We start from the raw sequence: 13,051 nt of genomic DNA, 5'->3' as shown, positions 1-13,051 counted from the left end.
TGGGGTCTTAGCTAGGATATGTCTGGCATTCTTGTAAGAGCTTTACCAGCTCTTTCCCACATACAGCCCTTGCAGACTCAGCTGCAACTTGAATAATTCCACATAATGGATGATGATAATTTCAAGTTGCCATCTGAAGAATGTGCATTTTACCTTAAATGCTCCAATAAAACCGGAGACAAAATAGCTGAGGCGTCTTGTATTGCTCTCTCGCTGTGGACTAAGGACATTTATGCATGGGTACTTTCACTCACGTTCGCCCCGTCTGACTCGGTTATTCCTTGGAGTTCTGCATGAGTTTTCCGTCTATTAGAAATGACCTCACTGCCAGCCCTCACAATGTCCGGGTCTTCCCATTCCTCTGTCAACCCGACTCTTCCCTTTCCCCTGAGCTCAGCCAGGGTGAAATCTCCGTGCAGAAGGCAAATCACAGGCCACAGAAGCTTGGCTTCTCTCACAGCCTATCACAAAGCAGCGTGTAAAGAGGCAGAGATCCAAATGCTTCCTGCCTCCTCTTTCTGAGCAGAGGAAAGGCTTTTTAAAACTGAGGCTTGGACTCCCCTCCCCTTTTTTCAGATTGCTGCGTTTTTTGTTCTTAAAATGCTTTTTTATGCAGTAATTGGGTTTTGGTGGGGTTCTCTCACAGTGAGCACTGCAAAGTAAGCCAATTACAAAGCAGCATTTAAAGGGGTGGGACTTGATTTGAGCTTGGAGACTGCTGGTTCAGAGATTCCCGACAGGCAAGTGTGGGTCCAGCCAGCAACAAACCCCATAAAACTCCCATACATAAATGACCAAGGTTTCTTTGCCAGCTGTAGTAAGACAAATGTGGAGTTATCATCTGTACTGCAGGGAGAAAGGGTGGGGGGGATGGATGGATAAAAAGACCAGGAGAATATCAGGCGAAAAAAGCCATTAACTACCCTGATTCCTGCTTTATTAGTCTGTTTAAAAATATGCATTCTCTGGTTGTAGCAAGGGAACACGACTACAGAGAATTATTGTTTTTGTAGCAACTGAATCATATACCCCAGTCCTTTATCAAACTAAGAGACAATATCAGATTTGACTCCAGCTAAGCATCCTCACATTAAATCTCATCATGAGGACTTTACCACAGCAAGCGAGAATGTGACAGTCAAGCCTAAACAATCCCCCAAATGAAACCTAGCTACTGTTCTTTTTGTAAGTAACAGGACTGGATCTTGATCTTCCCAACACAATGGTTCCTTCAATATGACTGAATCATGAAAATAGGCAAGATGGCAAACAGGTGCATGATTCAGGACTGTCTACTCTAGTGAGAAAGCAAGTAACCTTCAGTTCCTCAGGTTCCAATGTGCTTACCATCTTTTTGAGAAAAGGCCATGCTGTAATGGCAGAGCACATGCTTTGCATGCAGAAGATCCCAGGTTCGATTCCTGGCATCTCCAGCTAAAGAAGAAGCAGGTATTGAGAAAGACCCCTCTCTACCAAACATCTGCTGCTAGTCAGAACAGACAATACTGAGAGGGACCAGGGGTTAGACCTGATATGAGGCAACTTCATATGTTCATCTTCTATCTGATGCTGAACCTGGCCCATGTGTAGATCGACAGACCCAGAGAATGGGGCCAAGTTCACATAGGAAGCATTCTTGTGCAGATCTGGGGGGCTGCCCAGGTTTGCAGAAATACACGAACCCCCTTCCCCAATAGAGAGGAAATTAAATTTTCCCCAAACAAGGGGCCATTGTCTGCTCTAATGCAGACAACGTAAACCTACTGACTGGGGAGGGGAGGAGGGAGAAAAACGAGCCACATTGAGCTGCTAGAGCACCCTATGTTGATGCCAGCCCTGCTGCTACTGCATCTCCTCTGCAGGGGGTTGGGCAGAGGAGGAGCAGGAGCCCACACTGCCACCCCCCACCACTGATAACAACCCTGCTGCTGCCACCTCTCCTCTGTAGACAGGGGAAGAAGAGCAGGAGCTGCCTCCCTGGCACATCCCTCCACTGCCAACACCAGCCCTTCCACCACGCCTCTCCTCTGCAGGCAGGCAGGCGAGGAGATGCAGGAGGCACCTCCCCCCTCCCCCCCGCGGCCTCCCTCCACTGCTGCTGCCCGCCCCACTACCTCAGCAGGCAGGTGGACAAGGGAGGAGGAGCCATATCTGACCCCTCTGCCAGTAAGCCAGGTGGGTGGCTACGTGAGGAAGGAACAGAAGCAGTGCTGCAGTGAGTGGCTGACCCAGTGGGCGAGTGGGGGGGGAGGGGGAGATGATGGGATTCCGTCCTCTGTGAGTCTCCCGGGCATCCTGCTTGTGTATGCTTATTGCGTCTCCTGTGTCCTTACTGAGGGAAGAAGAAGAAGAGTTGTTTTTTATATGCCGACTTTCTCTACCACTTTAAGGAAGAATCAAACCAGCTTACAATCACCTTCCCTTCCCCTCCCCACAAAAGATACCTTGTGAGCTAGGTGGGGCTGAGAGAGTGTGACTAGCCCAAGGTCACCCAGTTGGTTTCATATGGAGGAGAGGGGAAACCAATCCAGTTCCCCAGATTAGCCTCCGCCACTCATGTGGAGGAGTGGGGAATCATACCTGGTTCTCCAGATCAGAGTCCACTGCTCCAAACCACCGCTCTTAACCACTACACCACGCTAACTCTCTAGGGAAGGGCAGCCTTGCACAAGGGAGGGGCAGCCTTGCACAAAAAGGCTGTGATGTTGCGAGGAGTGTTGTGGTTCACATTGAGGCTGGCCGTGCCAGAAGCAGCGCATAAGTCCAGGCTCTTGTGGTGCTTCTGGAAAGATTGTACAGCTTCCAGAGATGGCTGCCTATTCTGTTAGTATGGTCAAGCTGGGCTTGAGTTTTATGGACCAGGAAATCTCTCCCCTGAGTAGAATCTGAGAGATGAAGTGCTAAAAGTCCAAATCTTAATGCAAATCCACATAAAGGCGTCTAATCACTGGTAAGTAAAATCAATACAGTAAATGGAAGGAAGAACAATATTGGCCTCTGCATTATACCTTTTGTCTTATATTAATTTGCCCCCATGAGCCACTCTTGTGAGCCGCAGAAATTTGTCTTCTCTCCTTTAATTGTAGCATATAATTTACAGCTTTCTTTTGTAGCTTTTATGAAAGTCATTTTTAGCTGTCCCGTGTGAGTTGCTAACATCTGCACTGATGAAGAAATTGTAAAAAGAAAGTGCATCTCACAAAGGATTACAACTATCAGATTTTTATAAGAGCAGTTATATATTATAATTTGATGTGCTGATAGTTTTTGAAGTAGAGTCCAATGTAAACTTCAAAAGACAATGAATGTTTCATTACCATGCAGCTGACAGAAAAGTTCAAAATTAGGACACTTAGACTATATATAACTACTTAAACTGCCTCAGCCATATTTAAAGACTACAGTTGTATTTCCTGATTGGTTATGAATTGTCCTTTTCGGCTTTGCAGTATTTAGGGATGTTGGTGAGAAATGCTTTCACATCAAGAGTTATCAAGGAGGTCACCAGGGGACTTCTTATGGATGCTTTAAACTAACATCATCCTTAAAACCCCATTTCCTCTGCCCCATTACAATGTCTCAACCTTCTGATCTATAAAATAAATACTTAAATTTTCTCTAGCTCAGCATCCTGTATGTGGGATTTTTTTTTTGGTGGACTTCAACTGTGGGTGGGCTTGTTATGAAACAGTGCCAAATGAAGGCCTAAATCCTGACAAGAGAGACTTAAATCCCATGAACACAGCCATGCTGGTTTGAACAAGGAGCCATGGAAAAGCAGTGGTTTGCATTCCTAAGGTCCCAGAGTCGGTCCTTAGCAACTCCCATGACAAGGATCACAGATATCAGGGCTGGGAAAGATCCTTGTAAGTTTTCCACAGCAGGGGGAAGCAGATTGGGGGAAGCAATTTTCCATGAGAAAACGGTTAAATAGGCCCTTTCCCCAATGCAAGTCTCCCCCTTTAAATGCCAGCTACCGACGAGTGTGCTTTGTCAACAAAACACATTGTGAGGTAAAAGAACTGTGGAACTACACATACTGTGTCATTCCTCTCCCCAACCTTGGAGAGCCACCCCTCAGCACAAGGCAGTGGCGGACCGGCCATCGGGTTAACTTGCCCGATGGCAAGTGGGCCCTGTGGGCCTCTGACGAAGTGGGCCCCCTTAAACATTAGACAATATGTTAAAAAATAAAAATTAATAAAAATTAAATGATAGCCTTATAGTTGTGGGTGGGCCCCCTTTGTCTCCTGGCAACCAATATTTTTAGACCCAGTCCGCCACTGGCACATAGCGCTGAGGTAGATGAATGAATGGTCTGACTCAGTGTAAGGCAGAGGATTCCAGATTCTGCTCCAAATTCTAGCAGAAACTGCTCCAGATTCTAGTATCCTGGATCTAATCTAAAACATGAAACGGATTCACATAATTTAGCTTCAGTAGGCAATGGGCTGAGCATCGTCAAAGGACTTTTGTGATCTTATTGTTGGATTATCTAGAGTACAGTATATTTCCAGACTCTGGACCCACTGAGCTGCAAGGATGTGACAGGAAGTTGCATGATGTAGTCCTGTCACTGGAAGGGGCAGAGTTATGACCTCATTGCTGTCATGACCAGGTCTGCAGGTAGCCAAACAAGAGAGGTTACGACAGGAAACACAAGACAAGTCCCAGGAGATGTACCATGGTGAAGAACAAGCCAAAGATCAGAGCTGCAAGGAATCTTCTCTACCAAGTGATGTTGCCTTGCTGCCCTTCTGCTCCTCTAAGCATGTGTGCAAAGAGAGGCAATAGATGGGTTGCCTTGCTATTTATCCATGCACACTTGCAGCAGGTTCTGCCAAAGGGCAGTACAAAATGGCGGCTCTCTAGAGGCTTATGTCCTATCAGGCGTGATTGAAAAACCCTGAGGGTCCCAACCCTTGGACTGAAAACTGCTGATACAGAGAGTTGTTACTAGAGGAACAGTTGGAAGTTGAAAGAGGTGTTACCTGAAGTTTTTAGTTACACCTGAAACTCTTATTAGAGCTAAATTACCAATTTAACAGGTCCTATAAAGCCTAGAATAAGGGGCGATATGCCCATTTTATTTTCATCATTAACCACCAGAGTGGTCGGATTCGATAGAAATCTGAGATGCTGCACTTCTTAAACGAACTCTTCTGGGCTATTTGACCTACCCAGCACCACCACACGTACGGGGGTGGGTAGGGCTATCCAGCGATCCAATCTTCTGAGGACAAGCAGGCCTTGCCCAAATACCAAACCGACAAGAAGAGCAGCAGTAGAGGCTTCTTTCTCTGATGGTGGCGAAGAAGGAACTGAGGGGAGGGGGCTCAGCAGTGTCAGGGTATGTGATTGCCTTTAGGTGGGAACGAAGGACGGAACTGACACACTGCACCCTCCTAGTGGTAGAGCTTGGTTATAAACCTCTGGCGGGCAGGCCTGCACATGTGTAGTCCAATGGGGGACTGCACAGAAGACCGAAAATGAACATATAGTAACATCATTCTGGATAAATGAATGAAGGAATGCAAAGCCTATCGCATCTTTTTTGTGATGTTTTCTGGTCTACTAACCTGAGGACCGTTTTGTTAATATCATTTTAGACTTTGCGGATGTTTTTTATGTCTTTATGCATTGGCTTGCTTTTAGTTGTGGTTTTTATTATCAATGACTAGGATTGTTTTATTATGCTTTTAGTGTTATTTGTTTTTATTATTGTTAGCTTTGTTTTGTTTTATTGTAATGAGCCTCTTCCAACAGGCCTAGGGAGGCAGCATACACAATTTCTAAACAGAAAATAAATAAATAAAAGTGACAGGTCTAAATTGGTTGCAAGCCAAATATTTTAGTTTAACAGGTTGTTTGGAGGTTCTAGCAGGGGAGCGCAGCTATCGTATACCCTTGTCCGAAGAATGCTACACTCCTTCTGTCTGGGATGGTCGTCCTCTTCCACCAAGCGCGCAGCTTTGGGAGGGACGCACATGGAGCGGTGAGGGAGGTAGGGGACACCCGCCTAGCCAGCCACATCAGCCGAATCAACCCTGGCGATCAATGGGGTGACAGATGTCGCAGCCTCTCTCTCGAGGGACTCAAAGCAGAAGGTGCAAGTTACCACTTCTGCCACTTTCTTACTGGCTCATACTGGCTTCCTTTCAACAGTGTTGACTGTAGTGTTGAGTGATGACTTGCATACGTAAATGACCCATCACAGATCAATCACTTCGGACAGAACTTTTATATCATCTGATATAACTCAAAACAAAGGGTTTGTTCAGATACTTGACAGGAGCAGGCCCATATATTAGGAATGAGTATGCTGCCATCAAGCAAATGGCATCATGTGTGTACCAGGCATTTATATAACACATATATATGATTCTTCGACCCCTTTCTTGACAGGCAAGGATTGTAAAGGTCAGTTTAGCCAACTATGCAGCAATGCCAGGCTCAAATGCCAGATCGCTCATGTGTTTGTGGGAGTGCTTGTTCCCAGTAGACATAGAAGTTTGTTTCTGGGTTGAGTGTTTGAACTGACCCAAAACTTTTACGGGATGCAATCTGCACATTTTGACTCTCAGCTATCAAGTGATGTATATGCATGTATGGACCAGACCAATAAATTCTGGATCCAGAAAAGGCAGACTTTTGTATTAGACCCTGAATACAGTGTAATTACCTCAAACTGCCGACTGGGAAACTATATGGTTAATTTCTCTGGTAAACTATAAAAATCACTAAACTAAGCTGAAAGTAGTAACTAGTTTTAAAAGCTATTAATTAATGAGATAACCTCTGAATGCACTACTGCTTTCAGGAATATAGTTGCTAGTTAAATATGAACATCTGGGAAGCCATAATGAATTCACTATGCATAAACCCACTGACCTGTACATACAGCTTCATTTAATTACAAAGAAATTAAAACAATAAGAAATGAAACAACAACAGCAAAAACATGGTTTTCTTGAACATGAACCCATTTTCACCCCTACCGATTATAAAAGGCAGCAACACCTTGAGAGCACCTGGAAACATTTTCTCTATGTATGATTTGATGAGAGATACATCGTACAGCATAGAGAATGCCTTACATCTTATTTATTTGGAAATTCTCAAGGATTATACAACTTGTGTTTGCAGAGAAAGAAATTTGTGTTTGGTAAAATAAGGTAGATACGTTTCTACACAATCAGAGGATAGAAGCATGGTCTTGAATTTGAGGGGAGAATTACAAAGAATAATGGAGCCAATATTTGGAAAGGAATGTGTGTTAAAAACCAAATCCTCGAAGATTTAAGTATGTCTACACTTACTCTGTTAGGAGCTAAACTCAGCCATTTTAGAAGATTGGGTACAGCTCATGATGGGTTAAACCCATTATGATTCCTCTCACAACTGTTGTCACCTCCTTCCCTTTCCCATACAAATTTATATAGTGGCAATGGAAAAAATCATGTCAGGGCCTAGAGGCTGGCCCTATCCAGGGCCACCAGCAGACATAGAATTATATGGAAATCCAATGTAGAGGTACTCCAATAAGACTACTGGAATATATATTCCTTATACTGGAGTAACTTCAGCACAGAGATGCACAGTTACATGGCCATCCTCACACCTTTCTAAGCTTACGGACCCAGAAGAGTGTAACTCTTTTAGAGAACACTTAGTTCTCCAATTCCCAATCAAACCCAAATTAATGTGTTTAAACTGAAATAATTCAAAACCAAAGCCAGTGAGGTTCATTAATCTGTAATGATAAGTATAGAGGCAAGGACTGCAAGGAACATGTAAAGGTAAAAAAGGTAAAGGCATTGACCCATGCAGCACCGGGTCAATACTGACCCATGGGGTGGAGTCATATGACGATGTTTACTAGGCAGACTATGTTTATGGGATGGTTTGTCATTGCCTTCCCCAGTCATCTACACTTTACCCTCAGCAAGCTGGGTACTCATTTTACCGACCTTGGAAGGATGGAAAGCTGAGTCAACCTTGAGCCGGCTACATGAAGCAGACTTCCATTGGGATCAAACTCAGGTTGTGAGCAGAGCTTTTGACTGCTGTACTGCAGCTTACCGCACTGCACCACTGGGCTCCTAAGGAACTTGTAGGGAGGGTGAAATTCTCCCACTGGTCCCCGCTTCCTCCTGCAGCTTCCTCCTTTAAATGTTAGTAATGCAATGGAAACTGTAATGAAGAACCATGTGGTAGAGCCAATCACACGGCACCTTACCATACAACTGTTGTATGCCCAAGATTAGGGCAGTGACTGGATAGAACCTGCACAGCTGGCCTCTCCCCTATTATGCCATGGGATGAACCTCAAAAAGCAGCTCCTGCTGCAATGCTGCATGTAACATCTGAAAGGCACCAAAATAATTAAAGAACCTTTAATGTAATAAATCCAAATAAAATTGTAAGTGGCAATAGAGACCAAAGGGATAACAGCAGAGTGGTAATCTGCAGTACTGCAGTCAAAAGCTCTGCTCACGACCTGAGTTCAATCCTGATGGAAGTCGGTTTCAGGTAGATAGCTCAAGGTTGACTCACTCTTCCATCCTTCCGAGGTCGGTAAAATGAGTACCCAGCTTGCTGGGGGTAAAGTGTAGATGACTGGGGAAGGCAGTGGCAAACCACCCTGTAAACATAGTCTGCCTAGAAACGTTGGGGTGTGACGTCACCCCATGGGTCAGTAATGACCCGGTGGTTGCACAGGGGACTACCTTTACCTTTTTAATTAACAGGTAATATACTGTTTTTTTTAAAAAGAAAGAAGATCCCCTCCCCCCAGTGGCGTATAACACTGTATTGAATATTCTTTATCTCATAACTCTCATGGCAGCTGCATGTATATGTAAAAACAGCATGGGAGACAAATCTGAACTTTGAGGAATCCCACAAGACAGGTCCCATGAGAAAAAATGAAGCCACTATCTTCTCCAGAATGCAATACTCCATCTCTGAGATCCAAGCCAGAAAGATATCATAGTCAAAGATATTAAAACCTGCCGAGAAGTCCAGGAAAGTCAACACAATTGATTTCCTTCTCCCAGTATGTCAATTATTAGGGTAACCAACACATTTTCTAATGCAAAACTTGACAAAAAATAGATTGAAATCAATCCATATACTAAGCTTCATCCAACAGCACCCAGAGTTATTCAACCATAACCCTATCATTCTTGTCATCTCTAAACTGCAAATTAGAGACAGGCATGTAATTACACACAGTCTGAAGACAGTTTGTTAAGAAGGAGCCTAACAACTACTTGCTTCAAAGTTGCTGGCAGACAACCTTAACTCAACATTATTTATCAAACAGCCAGCGTGGTGTAGTGGTTAACAGCAGCTGACTCTAATATGGAGAACCGGGTTCAATTCCCCACTCCTCCACATGAAGCCTGCTGGGTGACCTTGGGCCAGTCACAGTTCTCTCAGAACTCTTTCAGCCCATGAAGAGGCAAGCAATGGCAAACCACCTCTGAACGTCTCTTGCCTTGAAAACCCTATGGGGTGGTCATAAGTCAGCTGTGATTTAACAGCACACACACACAGCAATTGACCAGCTTGCCACTGCTAGATGTCACCAGGGTCAACAGGTCAAAGACAATTTTATCATAAAGGGACTTGTCAAAGGTCATTTATGCATGGATACTTTTCACTCATGTTTGCCACCGGTCTGACTCGGTCGTTCCTAGGAGTTATGCATGAGTTTTCCATCCATTAGAGATTATCTCTTGGCCAGCCCTCACAAATCCTGGGCCTTCTGTTGCTGTGAAATCCCAATTCTTTGATCTCTCCTGAGTTCAGCCTGGGTGAAATCTCCATGCATAAGCCAAAGCACATGACAGGGGCGTTGGGGTGTGTGTGATATTTTTCTCACAGAAAGCACTACAGCCATTTACAAAGCAGCGTTTCAAGCGGCGGGGACTCAAAATGCTTCCTGCTTTCTCAGAGTTCTGCAGACTCACACAAGAAAGGATTTTTAGAAGACGCTTGGGTTTCTGCCCATCTCATTCCTTTTAAAGAGCTCAATTTTTTGAAAAGGTTTGTAAGACGGCACTTGTGTTTCTGCCTGGGTAAGAGGGGAAATGGACATTTCACTCACAGAAAGCACTACAGCCAATTAAAAAGCAACGTTTCAAGGGGCAGGGACTCAAATGCTTCCTGATTTGAGCTTGGTGACTGCTGGTGAAAGATTTGAAACAGAAAAGTGTGAGTCGAGCGACCTTCAAGCCCCAGGTAAAACTCCCATGCAGAAATGACCAGAGAGTCACAGCAAGCCACTGCTAATGGCTCTGTGGGATTCTGTACTAAAGGTTTAGGGAGCAATCTAGTCAGTATCCTACTCAGGTTTATTCAACGGGGCTTACTTCCAAGAAAATGTTTTTAGAAGGTCATTGTAAACCACCTGGAATTAGCTTTGTTGGACTGCATCTTGTAGATGCAGCGCTGGCAGAGAAACAAGATGTCTTCACTATCAGCACTGTAATGAAATAGGCCTTTAAAATGGGCTCTGAGTAGTGTAGGCTTTGTATTCCACCAGTTACATTGTTCCAACCATTTCATCCCCAGCGATTTCCTAGGAACTAACTAGTGATTTCAGATCTACGCAGTGGGAGCAATCATGCCAACAGCCTGGTTCACCTCCTTATTCCACGAATAGACAGGAGAACCCTTACGGTTTGCTGACATCTCTCCACAAGCTTTCTGGAAGTCCATAGATGCTAGGGATCTTTAGTGGAAGAGACCCATTTTAATTATATATTACAACCAGGGCCTTTTTGCTGGTAATATTCACTGGTATTGAGTACCAGCATCTTTTGTGGGGGGCTTTCTCAAGTCCTAAGAGGGGAATCGGTGGAAATTAGCACAACCTTATATACAAGTACTGGCATATTTTTTTTACAAAAAAAGTACTGGCCTAACAAACCTTGTTAATAAATTAAAGTAAAAACAGAAAAACACCTGGTATTTTACAACTAATGTATGTTAAAAAAGAAAACATTTCAATTTAGTTGGCTAGGCCAAAGAGAAATTAAGATTTTTGTCAAACAAACAGGACACAGTTCTTTCTTGAAATAGAGGGGGGAAACCACACTCTGGGTGAAAGCCACAACAGAATCTCAAAATTCTCCTAGCAGTTATTTTTTATAGCTAAATTGCTAATACTTTTCCTTGCACACATGAACATTCAGGTGATACTGTCAGATAGTAAAGCTCAGAACTTTATATAACATCTTATCACCTTCAACTAGCCTGTCCAGGTCCACCAAATTAAAATGGTATTTGTCCTCACGCCCATCTGTGTAACCTCTTCCTCTTCTATACAGTTCTGGCCAGCCTATTCTTACCTATATCATTCTAAATGCAAACAGCAGAATTATATAAGGGTTAACAGGCAGCTGATGTTGACATATAGCAGTTGTCTGCCTTAGGGCAGCACTTCGGGCCTTTTGGGAAGTAGTGGTGAGAGAGAAGAGGGAAGTTCTCCCCAATTCTTATTTTTCTTTTTAATTTTGCACCATACCTGTGTAACCTATTCACAGTCTTAAAAAAAAACCTGTTGAAAAACACACAACTGTGCAGCATTTTGCATGAAATTCATGCTCAGACATTCTTCTCCACCTGACTACTCAAAATCCCAATAAGTGTCTTCACTTCGTTTCCTCACAGGACTGGGTATCTTATTATCCTATATGTTTTTCTGTATATTAATAAAAGTTCAGTTAGTCTCACATTAAGATATTCATACTCAGGTTCTTACGGCAGCCTTATTACTGCCAAAAGCAAGTAAAAATTCACAAGAAATATAAGGAAAGCAGAACGTTTACATTTCATAAGCTATACATTCCTTGAATTTACTTTGATGAAGTTTAATAAGATGCAGTTCTTTTCATTTGCTCCTCAGGATGTGATCACATTGTCAGAAACGTGTTGACAGGGACATCCACACTGTAGGAATTAAATGTAAAGCATCTGGAGCTGTGGATTGTGGACCTAGCTAAAAGCCTACTGATCATGAGTTGGAAAAGACAGAAGATGGTTAATTCTGAACCCAACAGCCAATGAGCAGGATTTCAGTTTCCCCCCATTAAAAAGAGTTCTGGCTGTTAGATTGAGGAAAAGAGCTTGGATATACAGAAGTAGATGTGAATCTCCATTGTCCTAGGAATATGTACAGTCTGTTTTGGTGTGCAGAGAGCCGCAGCTGCATCATATTACTAAGTGTACATGTAGGCGTACAGTAAAGCACCTTTTAAAATGGTATGAGCTCTTGAGACAGACATGGAATATAACCATAAACTACTTGAATATTAACAAATACCAAAATGTAAAAGATCTGAAACAGTACCATGTGAAACATATAAGATCTACTGGAAAATTTTGCTTTGGACCTGCCTTAACTTGTTTTGCTTTTAAAAGAAACTGGATCACAGCAAGCCATCATTATTTTATTTATCTCCTTACTATAAATCTGCTAAAATGAATCATTCCTCTTTCCATATACGTGAAAGACCAGAACTTTTAAGGGATTATCTATTTGTAGCTACTCATCAAACCAAGTAAATTGAAACCATTGATTTAAAACAAAAATATAAGAGTGAGAAGCAGCTTGTACTGTATTTTTTTTAAAGACGAGAAATCTTGTTACTGTACTTTGAACATGTTGCTACTGTAGGCTTCAAATATGTTTGATTACATATATTTCCCTTTCATCTGAAAAGCAGGGAACTCCTGCAGAAAACTGCCAATAGCACTATAATTGCAAGCCAAAAGCAAGAGCCGATATAATTGAGCCCAAAGACGGTATGCTTGACTGCCGAAGCTAACTGGTGCAGTAATTTCCTTTGTTGAAGACAAGCAGAGAGAAGCAAAGTATCACAAAGTATTTCAATTTATATCTCAAATTAGAGTTGAGAAAGAAATGCAGAAAGCCTGGTAGATTTCAAAAGCTGTGATTCAGCAAAACAGAGAGGTCGTCCCACCCCACGATCTTTTTTTTTTTTTTTTTACTAAGAACCCATAAGCTATTTCCCCTCCG

At 43.1% G+C, this 13,051-nt stretch overlaps 1 protein-coding gene across 2 annotated transcripts in view; it reads right to left on the bottom strand.

Annotated features, from left to right (window-relative positions):
• The window catches only part of RNLS (renalase, FAD dependent amine oxidase), a 124,801-nt gene that overhangs the window by 90,632 nt on the left and 21,118 nt on the right, over window positions 1-13,051 (bottom strand). The window lies entirely within an intron of this gene.

Source organism: Euleptes europaea, chromosome 5 (assembly GCF_029931775.1).
Source record: "Euleptes europaea isolate rEulEur1 chromosome 5, rEulEur1.hap1, whole genome shotgun sequence".
NCBI classification, from domain to species: Eukaryota; Metazoa; Chordata; class Lepidosauria; order Squamata; family Sphaerodactylidae; genus Euleptes; species Euleptes europaea.
This window is presented reverse-complemented; position numbering and strand designations above follow the sequence as displayed.